We start from the raw sequence: 25,671 nt of genomic DNA on the forward strand, positions 1-25,671 counted from the left end.
TTAAACATAAAAATTACAGAGCAACGTTTTAAATCACAGTCACTATATAAGTCTCACAGCTCTGCTGAGAGAATCTACCTCCCTTCAAAGAAGTTTGAAGACCCCTGAGTTCTGTTAGAGATGAACCGGATCATGCAGAAAAACTGACTGGAAATTTTTGATGCGTAGCAAAGAGCGCCAAAAACGGCCCCTCCCTCTCACACACAGCAGTGAGAGAGAAACGAAACTGTCATAATTAACACAAGGCCAAGTGGAAAAATAATGCCCAAATACTTATTCACTCAGTACCTCATTAATGCAAACGATTCTACATTCCAGCAAAAACGTTTAACATGAAAAATACCTAATAAAAGGTTTAATGTACTTTTACAGAGTAATTCCGGTGAAATACCATCCCCAGAATACTAAAGTGTAGAGTATACATACATGTTCATTATAACGGTATGGCAGGATTTTTTCATCAATTCCATTCAGAAAATAAAAACTGCTACATACCTCAATGCAGATTCAACTGCCCGCTGTCCCCTGATCTGAAGTTTTTACCTCCCTCAGATGGCCGAGAAACAGCAATATGATCTTAACTACTCCGGTTAAAATCATAAGAAAAACTCTGGTAGATTCTTCTTCAAACTCTGCCAGAGAGGTAATAACACGCTCCGGTGCTATTGTAAAATAACAAACTCTTGATTGAAGTTCTAAAAACTAAGTATAATCACCATAGTCCTCTCACACCTCCTATCTAGTCTTTGGGTGCAAGAGAATGACTGGAGGTGACGTAGAGGGGAGGAGCTATATAGCAACTCTGCTGGGTGAATCCTCTTGCACTTCCTGTAGGGGAGCAGATAATATCCCAGAAGTAATGATGACCCGTGGACTGATCACACATAACAGAAGAAATTATGTTTTCTTTCATGTAAATGGCAAGAGTCCATGAGCTAGTGACGTATGGGATATCAAATACCCAAGATGTGGAACTCAACACAAGTCACTAGAGAGGGAGGGATAAAAATAAACCTGAGCCAGAGGGCGAAGTCCGGCATGCACAAGAATGGTCGCATAATCCTGTTGCTCTGGTCCTGATCAAGATTTATCTAATTTTATATATTGCTTATCGCAGAGTTGAACCCTAAAAAAACCTTGGAATACACCCTGGATCTTTAGTCAGCAGCTGGTGTAGGCTATATCTACTGTTTGGTGTTCTTTCCCCAAGCTAGGACCGGAGCTGTATCCTGACTCTAAACAAGTGGCGGCCATCTTTTCAACCTCGTGGCTACGAGATCTTGCAAATCTAACCGGGCTCCCTATTCCAGTTGAGGATTGGTACCATCACCTAGACCCCCCGGCGGGTACCCTATATGGGCCTGTCGTTAAGGAGCAGTGCTACCTCACACGACACTGCAGCTTAATCTATCATTGAAGTGTATCAGCGCAATATCTATTGTGAACAGGCAGAGCTTTCTTTATTTGCGTAGTGGATACTCATGAGCCTTTTCTATGGAGACCCCTCTAAATTTCTGGGAGGACCTGTGGAACTTGTTTACTGTCCAGTATGCCGCCCTAGAAGCTCAGCTTGGCATAGCACCCAGGAACAGACATAGTGGCTCTCTGAGTGAGCTCTCCCAACCGGCACCTCTAATTGCGAGGAGTGGAGGTGATGGCGCTTTGGGGCCCCAGCGTCAGCACTCTGCCCTAAGCATACCAGCAGGAGCTGGAAATAAAGAAAAGAAGCCGATACAAGGCGATTCAGAGTTGGGGGTGAGCCGGTCTACTGTCTTCCTCCCAGGTTATCCCACAGCAGCTACAGAACTGTGGGCGGTGGAGTCGCTGAGCAGAGAGGATAAGCGGTGCATCACTCATCAGTCCAGAGCGTTATATTCGGACTATTCACATTCGGCACTGCTTGTCATCTCCCCACCCGCGTCCGCTGTGAATTCATGTGGGCTTCCATTGTGGCTGCGGTTTTACTCGTTCACAGTCTGGGACCCAGGAGGCTGATTGACTGGGAGGTAATATGGCTGTGCTTACTACTGTAGCGTGGGACATTAATTGGTGCAGGGGATGGCGAGTGTTATCCTCTGGTACAGCCTGTGGCCTTTTTATCTGAGGACGGCTAAAGTAATTGTATTTACAGACGTTGGCATCATGAAAGGGGACATGGTGCGGAGTGCATGGAGATAACATGTCTGTGAGCTGCTACTTCAATATGCTATAGGAATTCACATAGAGGATCGCAAATGCTACTTATTTAATATAGCCTGAGGTCTATTGCAGCTAAAACTGATGACTCTTTTAGATAAGATATGACAGCACTTATTTGCGATGCGTTAGTTATTTGCAAGCATGATTTTCACCCCATGGCACATGTTACAGTCTCCTGAAAATGCATAGATGTTAGGTTTATGTAGCTGTTACCCTTTAATTGCAGCATGGAGACCGTTACTTCACTGTTTCTTCTTTTTCACATATGTTACAGTCTCCTGAAATTATATCAGTGTTTGGATTTAGCAGATGTTACCCTTGAACTGCAGCATGGAAGCTATTGCTTTATTGTTTTGTTTTTCTCTTTTTTCCTGTTATTTTTATTATGTTAAGCATGTATGTGAATTGAGCTTTGAAAAGATGATGGATCTCATGTTAGTTTTTGCATGATGGGTTATGTTAACAGCTCACTGTACCATTTGCCTTTCTATGACATCTTAGAGCCTGATATAGTGATAAGTGGCCCTAGAAGTTTAGTGTATTTTGCCCATGTCCCCATCCCTTTGCTTTAAGTCCCCAACTCTTTATTATAATCACCATATGCACTCACCACAATTTTTTATTTGTTTCTAAGTGCGCTCAGCCTAAACTTTAGTAAGATATCTGAATGGTATTTTGGATGGTATGGACTCCTCTGGGTCAGGCAGTACACTCTCTCTTACATAGTCGTGGCTTCAAATGCAGGCTGGACCTGCTTGTGTGACAATCTAAAAGCATTTAGCAAGTATGTTCCGTTTGACACAAGGGAGAGTGTATTGTGGGGAACGAGAGAGTTAATATTGCAGCTAGATCCCATATAGCCATAGTTATATTCAGTAATCCAAACCCTGATTTTGCGATACCACTTGCTGAGTATGCATTTGGTCACTCTTATACTGTTCAATCATATTACTCAGTTTGAGGCGCTTGTTAATATGTTATTTGCCTTGAGCGAAATCCTAATGGCACCTCAACTCCTGGGAAACCATAGCATTCCATATGGCCTGGGAAGCCCGAGCGTTAGTTTGTTATCTATAGCTTGATCTCCCTTCTCCGCCCATGTAACAGCAGGGATCTCCAGTAATGCGAATACATCCTATATCTTTAATACGCATAGCGTTATCAAATATCCCCTTTCATATCCTGAATATCTATGCCTTATTTACTTCTGTTTGTCTGTTCTGCAGTTATAAGTTATACATTTCAAAGATCACTATTTATCAAACTTAACATGAAAAGAAAAAGAAAAAAGAGGTTTGCATCTAGAGATCCAAAAGTGGTCTCTCCATTAGAAATAGCCCCCTGCCCATGAATGTGAGCTTGTAACTGAGGTCCAAGAGTGGCCTCTCATGTCAATTAGGGAGCACACAGAATATTAGGCATTTAACATGTATACTTTGCTCTAAAACTTACTTTTTGGTAATTTACTATGTTGTGGTACAGAATTGCGCTATGTTCTCCCTGTATTTCATTATCATTGTGTTCTGTCTTTTCATATTTCATGTATGCCTCATTCTGAACCTCAATAAAAATTATTATAAAAAAAAAAAAAAAATAAACCTGAGCCAAATGCTGAAAAAATAATCCACAACCCAAAATATAAGTTATTCTCATGAAGAAAAGAAAAACTTAAAACATCAGCAGAAGAATCAGACTGAAACAGCTGCCTGAAGAACTTTTCTACCAAAAATTGCTTCAGAAGAAGCAAATACATCAAAACGGTAGAATTTAGTAAATGTATGCAAAGAGGACCAAGTCGCTGCTTTGCAAATCTGATCAACTGAAGCTTCATTCTTAAAAGCCCACGACGTGGAGACTGATCTAGTAGATTGAGCTGTAATTCTCTGAGGCGGGGCTTGACCCGACTCCAAATAAGCTTGAAGAATCAAAAGCTTTAACCAAGAGGCCAAGGAAATAGCATAGGCTTTCTGACCTTTCCTAGGACCAGAAAATATAACAAATAGACTAGAAGTCTTTCTGAAATCTTTAGTAGCTTCAACATAATATTTCAAAGCTCTTACCACATCCAAAGAATGTAAGGATCTTTCCAAAGGCTTCTTAGGATTTGGACACAAAGAAAGAACAAAATTTTCTATACTAATGTTGTTAGAATTCAAAACCTTAGGTAAAAATTCAAATGAAGTCCGCAAAACCGCCTTATCCTGATGAAAAAATCAGAAAAGGAGATTCACAAGAAAGAGCAGATAGCTCAGACACTCTTCTAGCAGAAGAGATGGCCAAAAGGAACAATACTTTCCAAGAAAGTAGTTTAATGTCCAAAGAATGCATAGGCTCAAACGGAGGAGCCTGTAACACCTTCAAAACCAAATTAAGACTCCAAGGAGGAGAAATTGATTTAATGATGGGCTTAATACAAACAAAAGCCTGTACAAAACAGTGAATATCAGGAAGTTTAGCAATCTTTCTGTGAAATAAAACTGAAAGAGTAGAGATTTGTCCCTTCAATGAACTTGTAGACAAACCCCTATCCAAACCATCCTGGAGAAACTGTAAAATTCTTGGAATTCTAAAAGAATGTCAAGAGAGTTTATGAGAAGAACACCAAGAAATGTAAATCTTCCAAACTCAATAATAAATCTTCCTAGAGACAGATTTACGAGCTTGTAAAATAGTATTAATTACAGAGTTAGAGAAATCTCTATGACTTAATACTAAGCTTTCAATTTCCATACCTTCAAATTTAATGATTTGAGATCCTGATGGAAAAACGGACCTTGAGACAGTAGGTCCGGCCTTAACGGAAGTGGCCAAGGTTGGCAACTGGACATCCGAATAAAATCCGTATACCAAAACCTGTGGGGCCATGCTGGAGCCATCAGTAACACAAACAATTGTTCCATGATGATCTTGGAGATCCCTCTTGGAAGAAGAACTAGAGGCGGGAAGATATAAGCAGGTTGATAACACCAAGGAAGTGTCAGCGCATCCACTGCTTCCGCCTGAGAATCCCTGGACCTGGACATGTATCTGGGAAGTTTTTTGTTTAGATGAGAGGCCATCAGATCTATTTCTGGAAGACCCCACGTCTGAACAATCTGAGAAAACACATCCGGATGGAGAGACCACTCCCCTGGATGTAAAGTCTGACGGCTGAGATAATCCGCCTCCAAATTGTCTACACCTGGGATATGAACCGCAGAAATTAGACAAGAGCTGGATTCCGCCCAAACAAGTATCCGAGATACTTCTTTCATAGCTGGGGACTGGGAGTCCCACCCTGATGATTGACATATGCCACTGTTGTGATATTGTCTGTCTGAAAACAAATGAACGGTTCTCTCTTCAACAGAGGCCAAAACTGAAGAGCTCTGAGAATTGCATGGAGTTCTAAAATATTGATTGGTAATCTCGCCTCTTGAGATTTCAAAACTCCATGTGCTGTCAGAGATCCCCAGACAGCTCCCCAACATGAAAGACTCGCATCTGTTGTGATCACAGTCCAGGTTGGCCCTTGAACTAAACGCTGGTGATTTAACCACGTCAGAGAGTGTCGAATATTGGGATTTAAGGATATTAATTGTGATATCTTTGTGTAATCCTGCACCATTGATTCAGCAAGCAAAGCTGGAGAGGTCTCATGTGAAAACGAGCCAAAGGAATCGCGTCCAATGCTGCAGTCATGAGACCTAAAACTTCCATGTACATAGCCACTGCAGGGAGTCATGGACACTGAATCTATCTGGAAACCTAAAAAGGTGACCCTTGTCTGAGGAATCAAAAAACTTTTTGGTAAATTGATCCTCCAACCATGTTTTCGAAGAAACAACACAAATTGATTCGTGTGAGATTCTGCAGAACGTAAATACTGAGCTAGTACCAAGATATCGTCCAAATAAGGAAACACCGCAATACCCTGTTCTCTGATTACAGAGAGTAGGGCACACAGAACCTTTGAAAAGATTCTTGGAGCTGTTGCTAGGCCAAATGAAAGAGCAACAAATTGGTAATGCTTGTCTAGAAAAGAGAATCTCAGGAACTGATAATGTTCTGGATAAATCGGAATATGAAGGTAAGCATCCTGCAAGTCTATTGTAGACATATAATGTCCTTGCTGAACAAAAGGCAGAATAGTCCTTATAGTCACCATCTTGAAAGTTGGTACTCTTACATAACGATTCAAAATTTTCTGATCCAGAACTGGTCTGAATGAATTTTCTTTCTTTGGGACAATGAATAGATTTGAATAAAACCCCAGGCCTTGTTCCTGAAAAGGAACCGGCATGATTACCCCTGAAACCTCCAGATCTGAAACACACTTCAGGAAAGCCTGAGCTTTTACTGGATTTACTGGGATGTGTGAGAGAAAAAATCTCCTCACCGGAGGTCTTACTCTGAATCCAATTCGGTAACCCTGAGAGACAATGCTCTGAATCCATTGATTTTGGACAGAATTTATTCAGACATCCTTGGAAAACCTTAATCTGCCCCCTACCAGCTGAGCTGGAATGAGGGCTGCACCTTTATGCGGACTTAGGGGCTGACTTTGGTTTCTTAAAAGGATTGGATTTATTCCAATTTGAGGAAGGCTTCCAATTGGAAACAGATTCCTTGGGGGAAGGATTAGGTTTTTGTTCCTTATTTTGACGAAAGGAACGAAAACGATTAGAAGCCTTAGATTTACCCTTAGGTTTTTTATCCTGAGGCAAAAAAACTCTTTTCCCCCCAGTAACAGTTGAAATAATAGAATCCAACTGAGACCCAAATAAATTATTACCTTGGAAAGAAAGAGATAGCAATCTAGACTTAGATGTCATATCAGCATTCCAAGATTTAAGCCACAAGGCTCTTCTAGTTAAAATAGCTAAAGACATGGATCTAACATAAATTTTGATAATATCAAAAATGGCATCACAAATAAAATGATTAGCATGTTGCAGTAAGTGAACAATGCTAGATATGTCAGAATCCAATTCTTGTTGCGCTAAATTCTCCAACCAAAAAGTTGAAGCAGCTGCAACATCAGCCAAAGTAATTGCAGTCCTAAGAAGATGACCTGAATATAAATAGGCTTTCCTTAGATCAGATTCAATCTTCGTATCTAAAGGACCTTTAAAGGAAGTACTATGTTCCATAGGAATAGTGGTTAGTTTAGCAAGAGTAGAAATAGCCCCATAAACTTTGGGGATCTTTTCCCAAAACTCTATTGCAATTGCTGGTAAAGGATACAATTTTTTAAACCTTGCAGAAGGACCTGGCTTATTGCATTCCTTAGAAATCATGTCAGAAATAGCATCAGGAATAGGAAAAACCTCTGGAGTAACCACAGTAGGTTTAAAAACAGCATTTAAACGTTTACTGGTCTTAATATCCAGAGGACTAGCTTCCTCAATATCCAAAGAAATTAACACTTCTTTTAACAAAGAACACATATACTCTATTTTAAATAAATAAGTAGATTTGTCAGTGTCAATGTCTGAGGAAGGATCTTCTCATCAGAGGTGGATAATTCATTATGCTGTCGGTCAATTGAAATTTCATCAACTTTATCAGAAGTTTTAAAAGACCTCTTACGCTTATTAGAAGGTGGAAATGCAGACAAAGCCTTCTGAATAGAATCAGTAACAAATTCTTTAAAATTCATAGGTATATCATGTACATTAGAAGTTGGAACTGCAACCGGCAATGTACTATTACAGATGGAAACTGTATCTGCATGTAAAAGTATATCATGACAACTATTACAAATGACATTTGGAGATATAATCTCCACAATTTTACAACAAATGCACTTAGCTTTGGTAGAACCGATGTCAGGCAGCAAAGTTCCAGCAGATACTTCTGAGGCAGGATCAGATTGAGACATCTTGCAAAATGTAAAAGAAAAAACAACATATAAAGCCAAATTATCAATTTCCTTATATGACCGTTTCAGGAATGGGAAAAAAAGCAAATAGCATAGCCCTCTGACATAGCAAAGAGCAAGAGGCAAAAGCAATGGGACAATAAATAATGAAAAAATTGGGCTGCAAGTATGACGCACAACGTAACTGAAATTTTTTTTGGCGCCAACCATGTCCGGAAATGACACACTCGCGTCACTAGTAACACAACCCTGTGTGAACCCCTGCATCAAGTATGACGCCGGAAATGACGAACTTGCGTCAACGGACGTGCCTTTCACGGCAAAAAAAATTTTGCGCCAAGAATGACGCAATAAAGTGTAGCATTAAGCGCACCTGCGAGCCTAAGACAGCCTGCAATTTGAACAAGTAGTCAATTGAAAAAAAGACTAAACCCCAGGTAAGAAAAATATCTCAATATTAACTTTCCCAAATATGAAACTGACGATCTGCAAAAGGAAATACATGAACCTGACTCATGGCAAATATAAGTACAATACATATATTTAGAACTTTATATAAATGCATAAAGTGCCAAACCATAGCTGAGGTGTCTTAAGAAATAAAAACATACTTACCCAAAGACACCCATCCACATATAGCAGATAGCCTAACCAGTACTGAAATATTTATCAGTAGAGGTAATGGTATATGAGAGTATATCGTCGATCTGAAAAGGGAGGTATGAGATGAATATCTACGACCGATAACAGGGAACCCATGAAAAAAAGACCCCCGTTAGGAAAATCATTGCATTCAATAGGTAATACTCTCTATGTCCCTCTGACATTCGCTGTACTCTGAGAGGAATTGGGCTTCAAAATGCTGAGAAGCGCATATCAACGTAGAAATCTTAGCACAAACTTACTTCACCACCTCCATAGGCAAAGTTTGTAAAACTGAATTGTGGGTGTGGTGAGGGGTGTATTTATAGGCCTTTTTGAGGTTTGGGAAACTTTGCCCCTCCTGGTAGGATTGTATATCCCATATGTCACTAGCTCATGGACTCTTGCCAATTACATGAAAGAAATATAATTTACCACATTGCATGCTATTTATACAAATTTCAATATATATTTTGTCTTCATGTCACTTGAAATTAAAGTGATGGTAAAGTATTGCAAACTTCAACATGCGATAGTATAAATAACAAAAAAAAAAATGCACTTTCATTCACCAAAACGCTGAAAACTGTCAGTATTTGTAAATATTTACTTTTTAGATGCTTCCATTTCAGCTCCGTTCCTCCACCTGTACAATCGCCGCCATAGATTTTAAAAATCACGTGTTTTCAACTTGCAATCAGAATCCTGGCCAGTCGGGGACTGTAAAACACACTAACATGCCCCTCGTAAGCTATGCGCATGCGCTGCATGTTAGATCTCAGACTGATCGTCTGAAAACATGTATTAAGCAATTAACGCATGCGCAAAGTGAATAGTTGAACAATATTCCTTATATAATGACGTAGAGAGAGGGTTGTTCCGCTCTCTACTACAACTCATACACAGATCAGGAAGTAATACTGGGGGCGGAGCAAGGAGCGATAACGCTCAGTAAGTAAAATATTATTTAAAAAAAAAAAATTGAATTTTAAATAAAAAAAACCTAGCGATTTTGGTGATAGAGACTTAAGTAATACGATTTTATCTTCACATTGCCCTCAATTTACCATCACTTTAATATTTAAATGAATACAGCGACACAATAATTTAGATTAAATATATATTTATTTCAAAAAGATAAAGAGAAATCAATGTTCGAAGCTATGCATGGCCTCCTGAAGGGCCCGCACAGCCCTTGAAAAGATTTTGAGGCCCTGGGCAAGCTCCTCAAAGATCTCGACTAGGAATGGGTCAGTTTGTGTGCCCTGATCTTGATCTAGAAAAAGACCAAAAGAACATATGTTAGATAAATTCTATATCAAGATACAATTTGTAAAACATTCTATTCTTTTTACTTACATTCCACTCTAGCCACCTCCTCTTGAACTACCGCTGGTGACAAAGGCGGTTCCAAAGCACCCCCCGGTACTTGGTTGTCTGTCAGAGATTACGCACAATAATTAAAAAAAAATTAGTATGAGCAATGACAAGGCCTATATTATACACCAAATACTTCATTAAAAACTAATAGAAAAATCCTCTAAAAAATAATATAAATAAATACATTAAATGGACATGCAACCCACATTTTTTCTTTCAGGATGTAGAAAGAGCATATAATTTTTAATATTTTTATAAATTTTTTCTATTTTCTAATTTGTTTCATTCTTTTATTATACTTTGCTGAAAAGCATATCTAGATATGCTCCGTAGTTGCTGATTTTTTGCTAATCATAGAAGCCTTGTGTAATTGGCTGACCCATATACATTGATATCTCTTCAACAAAGGATAGCTAAAGAATGAAGTAAATTGAATATTATAACTAAATTGTAATATTTTTTTAAAATTATATTCTCTATCAGAATCATGAAAGAAAATGTTTGTGTTAAGTGTCCCTTTAACCTGCACCCTGAATGAACCTGTAAAAATAAACCAATTGTAATGTGAAATAACGCCAACGTAGTATGATACTTGAAAATTACCTTGGATATCAGGGACTTCCACATCTGTCCCTGAATGCTCTTGATGACCCTCAAGGTTGCTCCTCGGTGTTGCCATTGAAACCGGCCTTATGTACCGGGGGATTCTTTCTCTGGGACGACTGAGATCTGTAAAAATATAAAGTTGTATGCCCACCCGGACATTATATGCAGCCCCCCTGATGGAGCAACCATTGGCCGTTCTACAGGTATGTTTTTTTATTATTACTTTGCTTTTAATTAAATTGTTATTACTTGTATGATTGTTCACATTTCTAACTATGTATATTCTATTTTCATTATACAGCTGAGGTCCGAAGGGCTTTGGGACCCCTCCAAGATCTACAATCTCCTCCTCAGGTAACAAAAACAAGATCAAACATGAATGTTATGTGTGCTCACATTATCAGGATTGTCAAAAGCTCAATGTGAAAGTTACATTTGTATTAATGAAGAATATCACTGTATTAAAAACTAATGTGAAATTACATAGATTGTTTATATAATCTCTCATGAGATATTACTCATTTACATAAAACATTTATTTTAGATACACATACGGAAATGTAACTATTGTACTGTTTTTGAGGGACATGAAATACAAACCTTTATTCAGTGGATAGGATCATATTGAAAATGTACTTATATTAAAGGGCCATAATACCCAAATGTTTAAACACTTGAAAGTGATGCAGCACAGCTGTAAAAAGCTGACTAGAAAATATCACCTAAACATCTCTATGTAAAAAAAGAAAGATATTTTACCTCAAAAAATCCTCAGTAGCCACCTCCCATTGTAAAGGATTTCTAAGCAGCATATTAGTATGTCTGTCCCGGGACAACTGAAGGGATGAGCATCGTGAACTCTCATATTATTTCACCAATCAGGTAAAGGAAGCTTACTATGAAATCTCATGAGAGTTAAGTCAAATCTCATGAGATCACAGTAAGAGTTCATGACCTCAGCACTGCTGATGCTGATTGGCTGCTGTTCATTTCTTCATTTTTTAATTTTTTTTACCTGCAGCTGGGAGCAGCTGAGTGTAACTTTTTACACAGAACTTATTCTGCTGAGCTGAGGAGATTGTGAGGTAAAATATCTTCCTTTTTTACATAGAGATGCTCAGGTGAGATTTTCCTGTCAGCTTTTTACAGTTATACTGCATCAGTTTCAAGTGATTTAGCATATGAGTATTATGTCCCTTTAATTAATTTGCATCATTCACTTGTTATACTTTTGATTAAAAGTTTAATTTTGAAAGCTCTGTAGTAATAAAGAACCAAGGTTATAGATGATGATTGGTTTATGCATACATGCATAGATAGATAGATAGATAGATAGATAGATAGATAGATAGATATACTTATATACCGATTGTGATTGGCTCACCAATGTGTTCAGTCAGCAAACAGTAGTGCATTGTTGCTCCTTCAACCAAAGATACCGAGTAAATAAATAAAATTAAATAGAACTATATTTATTTTAAAATGTAATTTTGTATTCTCTAGCTTAAAGGGATAGTATAGTTAACATTAAAATGTCATGTTTCAGATAGAGCATATAATTTGAAGAAACATTCTAATTTACTCCTCTCATCAATTTTTCTTTGTTCACGTTATCTTTATTTGCAAACCAGGAATGTAAGCTTAAAAGCCAGACCATTTTTGGTTCAGCACCTGGGTAGCGCTTGCTGATTAGTGTCTAAATGTAAACATCCAATCACCAAGCGCTATCCATTTGCTGAAACAAAAATGAGCCTGCTCTTAATATTACTTTCTATCTATTTTAAAATAAAGATACCAAGAGAACTAATAAGAATTGATAATAGGATTAAATTATAATGTTGCTTAAAATTTCATGATCTATCTGAATCATGAAAGTTTATTTCTCACTAGACTATCCCTTTAATGATGAAAGAAAATATTTGAATTGCCAGTCCTTTTCAACTTCCAATAAATCACAGGTTTGGATCATCACCTGGATATTGCATGCCGATTTTTTGTCTAGATTTCAACAACAATAATCAAGTGAGAAACACAGAACATCGAAGGCTACATTTTAGATAATATAAGCATTGCGAACAGTTTATTTTGGCCTTAATAGAGTTCATTCAAATTGCATGCTCTATCACCAGCATTAACGTTATATTTGTTTAACTTAGACAATCTCTCTCTCTCTCTCTCTCTCATTTATCAATCTACAAATGGAGATGGAGGGACCATGTATCTGGCGAGCCTGCAGGCTTGCAAGAAACTGCAGTTATGAAGCAGCCGTATAAAGAACGCTGCTCCATAACCTCGCCGCTATTCACCCCAATCGAGTATGATTGTGTTTATTGACCCACGTCTGCTTACGGGCCATTGTCCGCGACTCTGCAGGGGGCATTCTCGGCATTCAGCGAGGTATGGCGGACCTGATCCACACTGTCGGATCATGTCCAACAGACCTAAGATAAATAGGCCTCTAAGATATTCTCAGCGCAACAGCATTGTCAATACTCAAGCTTCTCACAGCATTAGTGGGGCTTGTAATCATGTCAGTGATTAAGAAACATTCTAAATAGATTTTGAAAATGTTCAAATAAGAAAAGTGCTGTCTTGAAAATGCTGTTGCACGGTGAATACTTTAATACAATGTAGAATATGATATAGCTTTAATAAGCCCTTTTTTTAAAAAATTATATATCAACATTTTGATTTCTTTTATCCATTTAAGATAACATTAACTATACAAATCTTTCATGTTAAAATACAGTGTCTTACATTTTCTATCTCAATAGCAATCAGGGAAGATATATGTTTATCATATGCATTTAATCTTTCAATTTACATTAAGTTGGATAACAATATATTTTTAATTTCTCATTTCTTTAGATATGGAACGTGCACTTAATAGTGAAAAACAATTTAGAGTGAGTGCACCTATTGGATAGAGACAGTTCAACCCTGATAAACAGTTGTTCCTTCAAACAACTGTGAGGGATTGATGGGGTAAAAAACAGGTGAGGGGAGCTGTATATATTGCAATATATATATATATTTGTGACCTTTAAGTGTGGTTCTCGTATTTGTTTGTGACTTTTGCACAATTTATATTGCACTTTGAAATGGGTGAAAATAAGGGAGGTGTGACTACAAGAGGTTAAAAAACAAAATATTTAATTGTTGCATTAAAAAAACATGGATATATTCTGACTGGATAACAAGTTAATGGTAAAGAGCTCTATTACCTTGAAAATAAAAATACTAAAATATCATCAAACAAAAATTAAAGTTAAAATGACATATTTTCATAATATAGTGTTCAAAGCATTTGATATGAACGAAATAAAAGTAATTATTTAAATCGTGGAAGGTAGATTTAAATGTTCATCTGATGATCTACGTTTATCTTTTGATGTGACTTTTAGTGGAAAAATAATTACTCACAGTTTACATGAACAAGTTCCAAGGTGTCTGATTGGTTGGAACAGACAAGCCTTTATATAAAGGCTATTATATTCCGCTGTAATTTATACTAAAATTCTTTGAAACCTGTAGATTGAGATTGTAGATAAGGATAACAGACACTTGATGGTAAAGTTGCTGAAACTATATACCTTAACTGGGTTTGCAGGAGTTTCAGTTGTTGGTGTAACTTGGTTCCGTTTAGGTTATAGAAACTGTATACTTGGTATTGGTTTGCTGGAGTTTCTAGTTGCCTAATTGAGTGGAGTGTTCTCCGTATCGTTGTTAGAACCGTTTGATCAATTGTCTTTGTAGGCGTCTGTTGTTGCTGAAACTATATACCCTCCCAGGGTTTGCTGGAGTTTCAGTTGTTGGTGACTGATCTATAAAACTGTTTACCTTTTAGTGGTTTGCAGGAGTTTCAGATCATCGGATAGTATAAAAGAATTTTTGTTAAAGTTGCTGGAGCTGTTTACCTTTCTCAAGGTTTGCAGGAGCTTCAGGTATGGTGAATGTCCGCTTAAATCTTGTGGTACACGGTGTATTACAGTCACCAGTAGCAGGTTGTTCTGCTTGTTCTGTCCTGGGTGGTCTCAGTTGAAGACTTAAGTTGTTGGAGTGCACGCTTGGGGCAAATCTACGCGTTTCGGCCTCGGCCTTTATCAAGATGCTCAAGGTGTGCTGTTGTTGCATTTATAAAGGTGTAGGCGTAATTTCATTGGAGCAATTTGAAATCCGGATCAGCCCCAGAATTTGAGCAGGAACTTTAACACTAACCCTCTGCATTTTAGATATGGAACGTGCACTTAATGTTTCGGAGGAGATTGACGGTTGTTTTTGACAGATGAGAGCTGTTATGACGGAGGAGGAGGAGAGACCCAATATCCAGAATCCCAGGAACAGGGAATCTCCCAGGGGACATCGGATTTGGAAGCTCTCATCTGTTCTGCCCCTCCTGACCCAGAAGACCCAGCTGCTCTGGACCCTGGTGCCCCTCCTGCACCTGTTGCTCATGCTCCATCAGCTAATGGCCTTGCTGATCCTGGCTGCGAACTGCCTCCCATCAATGATCATGAGGCAATTCTGGAAATGTTACATCTGGCCAGGCAGTACCGGGATGATCACCATGAGTTGCATGGGGCATTAAGATCATCTGTTGAGCAATAGGGGCGGATATTAGAGAGGGGCATTTTAGTAGATAGGGAAAGATTAGATTTAGAGAGGGAAAGGTTGAGGATAGAATCAGGTAGAATATATTTAGAGAGGGAAAGATTTCAATATGAACGTGTGAGGGATAGCGCCAGATTAGAATTAGAGAGGGATACATTTTTTTTACGAAAGGCAGAGGGATAGTTACAGATTAAACTTTGATAGGGATAGATTAAAAGTAGATAGGGCCAGGGCAGCTACAGAGCAGGGAGAACTACAGTGGCGGGAGAGGGCAGATGAAAACAACCATATTTTTAATCGTCAATTGTTTTTAACTTTTGGGAGAGGGGTAACAAGGGAGAGATACCCTCCCCCCTCTCTCCATCACCCCAAAAAAAAGAAAGATTAGGGTGTTTTAATTTGCTCATTTTATTAGGGTTTTTATTACATTTACTTTATTATGTCTGTTTGGATTTTTTATTTTAATTGTAATTTTTTTTACTTGTTTTATTCTGTCTATCCTGATTTATTTATGTATTTAAAAAAAAATATGAATAAAATATTTTTGAATTATGAATAAATGTGTTTGTTATTACTTGATTCACATGTTACAAATGATTGATGTTCAAATTCAATGCAGGTGTAAGATATTATCTAGTCTTATTATTAAAGGTTCAATTTACTCAACATTTATATTTTATTTGTAAATTAATATATAATATTGACCTTTTCGATAAACAACTCAATTAGAATAAAGGTTACATGAATCAATAATTATAATTTAAGTATTCATCATTAACATGTGATAGTCAATTATATATTATTTTCTGTCTAAATTGTGTAAATGTATACATTTTCATATTTCATTATTATATGACCTTTTAAAAAAAGAAAAGGAAAGTGAACACCAACAACCAAATTCTTAAAACAAATAGAGCATTTAAAGGGACACTGAACCCAATTTGTTTCTTTCATGATTCAGATAGAGCATGCAATTTTAAGCAAATTTATAATTTACTCCTATTATCAATTTCTCTTTGTTCTCTCGCCATCTTTTTAAAAGAAAAAATGCATCTAAGCTTTTTTTGGTTCATAACTCTGAACAGCACTTTTGTTTTATTGGTGGATGAATTTATCCACCAATCTACAAGAACAACCCACTTTGTTCAACAAAAATGGTCCGGCATCTAAACTTACATTCTGAAATTTCAAATAAAGATAAAAAGATAAAGAATAAAATATGATAATAGGAGTTGATTAGAAAGTTGATTAAAATGTAATGCTCTATCTGAATCACAAAAACAGAATTTATGCTTAACTGATAAATTTCTTTCTCTTACGGTGTATCCAGTCCACGGATTCATCCTTACTTGTGGGATATTCTCAATCCCTACAGGAAGTGGCAAAGAGAGCACACAGCAGAGCTGTCCATATAGCTCCCCTCAGGCTCCGCCCCCCCAGTCATTCGACCGATGGTTAGGAGAAAAAGGAGAACCATAGTGTGCAGTGGTGACTGTAGTTTTACAAAAAATACATTTGAACCTGACTTAATTGCCAGGGCGGGCCGTGGACTGGATACACCGTAAGAGAAAGAAATTTATCAGGTAAGCATAAATTCTGTTTTCTCTTACATTGGTGTATCCAGTCCACTGATTCATCCTTACTTGTGGGAACCAATACCAAAGCTTTAGGACACGGATGAAGGGAGGGAACAAGTCAGGTAACCTAAACGGAAGGCACCACTACTTGCAAAACCTTTCTCCCAAAAAAATAGCCTCCGAAGAAGCAAAAGTATCGAATTTGTAAAATTTGGCAAAAGTATGCAGTGAAGACCAAGTCGCTGCTTTACAAATCTGTTCAACAGAAGCCTCATTCTTGAAAGCCCATGTGGAAGCCACAGCTCTGGTGGAAAGAGCTGTAATTCGTTCAGGAGGCTGCTGTCCAGCAGACTCATAAGTCAATCGGATAATGCTTTTCAGCCAAAAGGAAAGAGAGGAAGCAATAGCTTTTTGACCTCTCCTCTTACCAGAATAGACAACAAACAAGGATGACGTGTGTCTGAAATCTTTAGTTGCTTTTAAATAGAATTTTAAAGCACGAACCACATCAAGATTGTGTAACAGCCGTTCCTTCTTAGAAACTGAATTAGGACACAGAGAAGGAACAATGATTTCCTGGTTAATATTCTTATTAGAAACCACTTTCGGAAGGAAACCAGGTTTTGTACGCAAAACAACCTTATCTGCATGAAACACCAGATAGGGTGAATTACACTGCAAAGCAGACAATTCTGTAACTCTTCAAGCAGAAGAAATAGTTACCAAAAACAAAACTTTCCAAGATAATCACTTAATATCTATGGAATGTAAAGGTTCAAACGGAACCCCTTGAAGGACTGAAAGAACTAAATTTAGACTCCATGGAGGGGCCACAGGTTTATAGACAGGCTTGATTCTGACTAAAGCCTATGCAAACGCTTGAACGTCTGGTACTTCCGCCAGACGCCTGTGTAACAGAATAGACAGAGCAGATATCTGTCCCTTTAAGGAACTAGCTGACAATCCTTTCTCCAATCCTTCTTGGAGAAATGACAAAATCCTAGGAATCCTAATCTTACTCCAGGAGTAACCCTTGGATTCACACCAACAAAGATATTTCCGCCATATCTTATGGTAAATTTTCCTGGTGACAGGCTTTCTAGCCTGGATCAAAGTATCTATAAGTGATCCAGAGAACTCCAAGCAGTCAGTTGCAGAGAACTAGATTTGGATGCTTGAATAGACCTTGAATTAGAAGATCCTGCCTCAAAGGCAATGTCCGTGGTGGAACAGATGACATGTCCACTAGGTCTGCATACCAAGTCCTGCGTGGCCACGCAGGCGCTATCAAAATTACCGAAGCCTTCTCCTGTTTGATTCTGGCTACCAGACGAGGGAGAAGGGGAAACGGTGGAAAAACATAAGCCAGATTGAAGGACCACGGCGCTATTAGAGCATCTATCAATGCCGCCTTGGGGTCCCTGGACCTGGATCCGTAAAGAGAAAGTTTGGAGTTCTGACGGGACGCCATCAGATCCAACTCTGGAATACCCCATAGCTGGGTAAGCTGAGCAAAAACCTCCGGAAGGAGTTCCCACTCCCCTGGGTGAAAAGTCTGACGACTCAGAAAATCTGCCTCCCAGTTGTCTATTCCTGGGATGTGAACTGCAGATAGATGGCAGGAGTGATCCTCCGCCCATTTGATGATCTTGGATACTTCCTTCTTCGCTAGGGAACTCTTTGTTCCTCCCTGATGATTGATGTACGCTACAGTCGTGATGTTGTCCGACTGAAACCTGATGAACCTGGCCTCCGCTAGTTGAGGCCATGCCTGGAGCGTGTTGAATATCGCTCTCAGTTCCAAAATGTTTATGGGGAGAAGAGACTCTTCCCGAGACCATAGGCCCTGAGCTTTCAGGGAGTCCCAGACCGCACCCCAGCCTAACAGACTGGAATCGGTCGTGACAATGATCCACTCTGGTCTGCGGAAGCACATTCCCTGAGACAGGTGATCCTGAGACAACCACCAGAGAAGATAATCTCTGGTTTTCTGGTCCATTTGTATCTAAAGAGACAATCTGCATAATCCCCATTCCACAGTTTGAGCATACACAGCTGCAGTGGTCTGAGATGAATTCTGGCAAAGGCAACAACGTCCATTGCCGCAACCATTAACCCGATTACCTCCATGCACTGAGCCACAGAAGGCCGAGGAACAGAATGAAGAACTCGGCAAGTAGTTAAAAGTTTTAAATTCCTGACCTCCGTCAGAAATATTTTCATTTCTACCGAGTCTATTAGCGTTCCCAGGAAGGGAACCCTTGTGAGCGGGGACAGAGAACTTTTTTCGATGTTCACCTTCCACCCGTGAGACCTTAGAAAGGCCAGAACTATTTCTGTATGAGCCTTGGCTCTTTGAAAAGACGACACCTGAATTAATATGTCATCCAGATAAGGTGCTACTGCAATGCCCCGCGGTCTTAGTACTGCTAGAATGGACCCTAGCACCTTTGTGAAAATTCTTGTCCAGAAAGGCGAATCTTAGGAACTGATGGTGATCTTTGTGGATAGGAATATGTAGGTACACATCCTTTAAATCCACGGTAGTCATATATTGATCTTCCTGGATCAATGGTAAGATTGTCCGAATGGTTTCCATTTTGAATGATGGAACTCTGAGGAATTTGTTTAGAATTTTTAAATCCAGGATTGGCCTTAAAGTTCCTTCCTTTTTGGGAACTACAAACAGGTTTGAGTAAAAACCCAGTCCTTGCTCTGCAGTTGGAACTGGGTGTATCACTCCCATCTTTAGAAGATCTTCTACACAGCGTAAGAACGCCTGTTTCTTTGTCTGGTCTGAAGACAAACGAGAAATGTGGAACCTTCCCCTTGGGGGAGAGTCTCTGAATTCTAGAAGATACCCTTGAGCAACAATTTCTAATGCCCAGGGATCTGGAACATCTCTTGCCCAAGCCTGAGCAAAGAGAGAAAGTCTGCCCCCTACTAGATCCGGTCCCGGAGCGGGGGCTACCCTTTCATGCTGTCTTGGTAGCAGCAACAGGTTTCTTGGCCTGTTTACCCTTGTTCCAGCCCTGCAAAGGCTTTCATGTTGCTTTGGGCTGGGAAACGTTACCCTCTTGCTTTGCGGTTGCAGAGGTTGAAGCAGGTCCGCTCCTGAAGTTGCGAAAGGAGCGCAAATTAGCCTTGTTTTAAGCTTTAAAAGGTCTATCTTGTGGAAGGGCATGGCCCTTTCCCCCAGTGATATCTAAAATAATTTCTTTCAACTCAGGCCCGAATAGGGTCTTCCCCTTGAAAGGAATATTAAGTAATTTTGTTTTGGACGACACATCAGCCAACCATGATTTGAGCCAGAGCGCTCTTCGCACCACAATGGCAAAACCAGAATTTTTCGCCGCTAATTTAGTTAATTGTAAAGCGGCATCTGTAATGAAAGAATTAACCAGCTTTAGAGCATGAATTCTATCCATGACTTCGTCATATGAAGTCTCCCTCTGGAGCGACTCCTCCAGCGCCTCAACCAAAAAGCTGCTGCAGTAGTTACAGGAATAATGCAGGCAATTGGTTGAAGAAGGATACCTTGTTGAACAAATATTTTCTTTAGTAACCCTTCTAATTTGTTATCCATAGGATCTTTGAAAACACAACTGTCTTCTATTGGTATAGTTGTGCGCTTAGCTAGTGTTGAAACTGCTCCCTCTACCTTAGGGACCGCCTGCCACGCGTCCCGCCTGGGGTCAGTTATGGGGAACATTTTCTTAAAGATAGGGGGGGGAACAAAAGGTACGCCTGGTCTCTCCCACTCCCTAGTCACAATATCCGCCACCCTCTTAGGGATCGGAAACGCATCAGTGTATACAGGGACTTCTAAAAACTTGTCCATTTTACACAATTTTTCTGGGACCACCATAGGGTCACAATCATCCAGCGTAGCTAAAACCTCCTTAAGCAGTACGCAGAGGTGTTCCAGCTTAAATTTAAACGCTAAGAAATCTGAATCTGCCCGCTGAGAAATTTTACCTGCGTCACAAATTTCTCCCTCAGACAGAACATCCCTCACCGCCACGTCAGAGGGTTGTGAGGGTACAACAGATAAATTATCCAAAACTTCTGATTGCTCATCCTCTGTTCTTAAAACTGAGCTATCACGCTTTTTAGGAAAAACAGGCAGTTTGGATAGAAATGCTGCAAGGGAATTATCCATGACTGCTGCTAATTGTTGCAATGTAATAGGGGCCAATGCGCTAGAGGTACTAGGCATCGCTTGAGCGGGCGTAACTGGTGTCGACACATGGGGAGAGGAAGGAAGGCTATCCTCATTACCTTCCGTTAAAGAATCATCTTGGGCCACATTTTTTTTTTAAGTGTCACTGCATGGTCTTTAAAATGTTTGGATATGTTAGCACACTTTAAACACAAATGTAAAGGGGGGACCGCCATCGCTTTTAAACACATAGAACAAGGTCTATCTGTAGGCTCAGACATGTTAAACAGACTTAGACAGCACTCAAATACAGTAAAATACAATTTTTGAAAAAACAGTACTGTGCCTTTAAATAATAAAAAGCGCATACTTTTTTACTAAACCTCCAAAAATCATCCAATCTTTATGAAATTTTCAAGTGAAAGATAAAATAGTAATAAGGGAGGCGCTCAAAGCCAAAGGTATCAACACTAAAACAAATTTAATAAAAACATAAGAGTAAACAGTAGTACATATATAAAGGGACGTCTCCCCAGACTTAAATAAAAGCTATAATCCTAAAAGGTCTAATAAGACTGATAAAACTTCCACAGGTCTAAAAAACAATCATTAGTAATCAGCAGTTCTTATGTAGTTCGTTGCGATTAGTACAAATGTTAATGTCTTTTCTCCATATAAAACTGAATCGGTAATCAGCGTTCCGTTATTTAAAAATACCACCAAGCTGCCAAAAAGAGTAAAGCCGTAGCTGCCCAATATAGTGTCTAGAAAAAGTACATTCGAAATCCAAAGCTCTCTTACTGTGTAAAATATCTCTAAGCCAAAACCATTAAGCCGTGTACTTTACCTGATATTGATTCGTAAGGTGAAGGTCTTTCCCCCTCGCCCGGTCCTCACCTCGAGCAGGGCTGACTGCAACTTTTGGCGTCTGACGTCACAGAAAGGTGTTCCGGCTAGAGGAAGAGGCCGATTCCTGCGCTCACTTCTATGCGCTGTGATCACGGTCCTCTTTGATGAGCCCTGCACTTAGTGCTGATAGCACGCAGGGGACTGGATAACAGGGTGATGTAATAGATATCCAAGACTGTATTCCCAAACACAGAGACTATGCTCCTTTTGAGAAAGGAAATTATATGATTAGTTGTCAAAAAGGTGATAACAACAACACTGTTGTTATCACCTTTTTGACAACTAATCATATCTTTGGAATCTCATTTAATAACCCGGGTTATACTTTTGGGACATTTCCTTTCTCAAAAGGAGCATAGCCTCTGTGTTTGGGAATACAGTCTTGGATATCTATTACATCACCCTGTTATCCAGTCCCCTGCGTGCTATCAGCACTAAGTGCAGGGCTCATCAAAGAGGACCGTGATCACAGCGCATAGAAGTGAGCGCAGGAATCGGCCTCTTCCTCTAGCCGGAACACCTTTCTGTGACGTCAGACGCCAAAAGTTGCAGTCAGCCCCGCTCGAGGTGAGGACCGGGCGAGGGGGAAAGACCTTCACCTTACGAATCAATATCTGGTAAAGTACACGGCTTAATGGTTTTGGCTTAGAGATTTCTTACACAGTAAGAGAGCTTTGGATTTCGAATGTACTTTTTCTAGACACTATATTTGGCAGCTACGGCTTTACTCTTTTTGGCAGCTTGGTGGTATTTTTAAATAACGGAACGCTGACTACCGATTCAGTTTTATATGGAGAAAAGACATTAACATTTGTACTAATCGCAACGAACTACATAAGAACTGCTGATTACTAATGATTGTTTTTTAGACCTGTGGAAGTTTTATCAGTCTTATTAGACCTTTTAGGATTATAGCTTTTATTTAAGTCTGGGGAGACGTCCCTTTATATATGTACTACTGTTTACTCTTATGTTTTTATTAAATTTGTTTTAGTGTTGATACCTTTGGCTTTGAGCGCCTCCCTTATTACTATTTTATCTTTCACTTTATTTTAGACAACTGCAGGGATTTTGTCTTTTAAGGGGGTGTATGGTTATCAGTTTGGCCTAGCGCACCTTTCTACCTCTCTTTTCTTTATGAAATTTTCACCATATGATCCTACCTAATGCTTTGAAATGATTGCACAGTAAATTTCAAGTCAATTAACCCCCTACTGCCCAAACCGGAGCAAATTAACCATGCCACAGCCTTTGCGATGGTCCTACCTTCCTTGGGGATTAGTTTTGATCGAAAATAAGCCTCTCTGAAGTCCTCAAGTAATCTTTGGACCCTTCACATGTATCTGCATGAAGCTGTTTGTAAAATCAACTGCGCAACTGAGGCGCGAAATTCAGGCCCCCTCCATCTTCCCTCAGGAGTTTGTGGGGCCTTCCCAAGCCAAAATAGGTGTCTAAATATATGCCATGCGGAATAAAACCCCAAAAAGTGTTTTAAATGCAATATAAAACTTGTATAATGTCAGATTATCTTAAAAAATAATCGATTGCCCCTTAAGTGTCCACCAGTGTATTGAGCCCTTTCAATAAGCCTTCCTTCTATACTAAGTCTCAGAATATGGCTTACCTTCCCCGCATGGGGATTCTGTCAGTCTTCCAGCATTAATAAGTCTTGACTAGAAAATATTGACTGAACATACCTTATAGCAGTTAAGCCTGCAAACTGTTCCCCCCAACTGAAGTTCTCTGGTACTCAACAGTCCTGCGTGGGAACAGCAATGGATTTTAGTTACAAGGTGCTAAAATCAAATTCCTCTCAGCAGAAATCTTCATCATTTTCTGCCTCAGAGTAAATAGTACAAACCGGCACTATTTTAAAATAACAAACTTTTGATTGAAGAAATAAAAAACTACAAACTAACACCACATTCCCTTTACACTCCCGTGGAGATGCTACTTGTTAGAGTGGCAAAGAGAATGACTGGGGGGGCGGAGCCTGAGGGGAGCTATATGGACAGCTCTGCTGTGTGCTCTCTTTGCCACTTCCTGTAGGGATTGAGAATATCCCACAAGGATGAATCCGTGGACTGGATACACCAATGTAAGAGAAATAAAATATTTTCGGTTCAGTGTCTCTTTATTATTTCTAACATTAAAAAATATATCTTAATGTATAAATGTATATATATATATTTAAATTAATTTAATAAATGATTGGGGTTTTTCTAAAATTTAAATCAATAGTTTACTAAGAAAATTACATTTTATCAGTGGCCTGTCAGACTATGCTTATAGAAAAGACATTCAGAGAGGTAAAAAGTATATAAATCTAACATTGTTGTTAATGGTAAAAAGGGGAATGTGTAGAAACCAAAAAATTAAACAACTTTTAGTGAAAATAAATCTGATGTTTAAAGTCACTTTAAGCACAGACAGACCCGTGCTCAAGAACATATTGAAGAACCCGCCAGAAATTTTGAAACAAAGACACATAGAAAATACATAACTCACTCATAATCACACAGCAAAGATGAAAGAAATTATCTAAGTGTTAGTTAACCCATTTAGACAAATGGTACAAGCACAGGTACCTTGGTAATGTTCTTTAAAAAACCAGTGTCCCCCTAAAACTAGAAGATGGAAAAAGAGAGGCGCACAAATGTGTGTATCGATAAGGACAATAAGAAGACTGACTGCTATTAATCTGTGCACAGGGTACTCACAATAGTGAAAAGCACACTGGTGTGCTTGTGGACACTGGCTGGTAATCAGAGCTGACCAGCTGGCTCTCTCCGGTCTGCAGCTCTCCTTGGGCGGTTAAGGCGTCTGGTAGTGAACTGCTTGTTATATATAGATTCAAGGCACAAGTTTTTCTTAAAACAAAATCTTTTTATTACAAGCTCTGCAAATGAGCCTTGAAACATCAAAGTGATTCAACAATCATGTGAAATAGCAAGTAAAAATTGCTACGCGTTTCTCGGCTCTCCTGGCCATTTCATCAGGCATACTAAACAAATTTTAAAACCGGCTTTTATTGCCGCTACTACCAGACGTAAAAAATTCACACCCCTAATAGGGGTGTGTACAAAATGGCCAATGGGGATGCAAAAGTCCAGGGGAGTGTACACACACACACACCTTTGGCCAATGGGTATGTAAAAATCCAAGGGGGTGTAAACATACACACCTTTGTTAACGTGTAAATATTTCTTTTCACTGAAGGAAAAACTTTAAGCCAATGGCGCTCGTGTATTGACTCAGGGGGTGTGTACACTGCTCTGACAAATCGTGAATGCCCATTGACAACGCTCCTATTAAATATACAATGTTAAAAATACAGATGCAGTCACCGATGATAAAAATTTTGATTGTTATTAATTATTTACACAAAGGTTTATTATATAATATATTACACAAAGGTTTATTATATAATATATGTTACCCTAAAATACAATTGATACAAGCCTTCATCTTAACCCCTTACTCTGAAATGGAAATTATAATAAAAAGTATCCTAGTGAGTCGCTAGTGGAAATGGGGAATAGTGTAGCGAATTATTAGAAGTGGCTTAAGGGAACATGATAAATATGTGCACATAAACAACTATTGTGTGCTCTATAATAATCAGTGGTAGATATCTATAATAATTATCATAGACAGCAAACCGCTGTTGTGGAAATTATTTAATATGTTGCTGTGACGAGTGCATATACAAAATAGACAGC

At 38.9% G+C, this 25,671-nt stretch overlaps 1 protein-coding gene and 1 long non-coding RNA gene across 2 annotated transcripts in view; both read right to left on the bottom strand.

Annotated features, from left to right (window-relative positions):
- The window catches only part of LOC128646833 (uncharacterized HIT-like protein Synpcc7942_1390), a 150,040-nt gene that overhangs the window by 93,526 nt on the left and 30,843 nt on the right, over positions 1-25,671 (bottom strand). The gene's annotated exons all lie outside the window — the stretch shown is intronic.
- Positions 9,969-11,283, bottom strand: LOC128648357 (uncharacterized). Its single transcript, XR_008400588.1, has 3 exons — positions 10,688-11,283; positions 10,064-10,141; positions 9,969-9,980 (listed from the first exon to the last, which is right to left on the bottom strand). It is a non-coding gene; the product is annotated as an uncharacterized LOC128648357 (long non-coding RNA).

The sequence above is a fragment of the Bombina bombina genome, chromosome 2 (assembly GCF_027579735.1).
Source record: "Bombina bombina isolate aBomBom1 chromosome 2, aBomBom1.pri, whole genome shotgun sequence".
Lineage (NCBI taxonomy): Eukaryota > Metazoa > Chordata > Amphibia > Anura > Bombinatoridae > Bombina > Bombina bombina.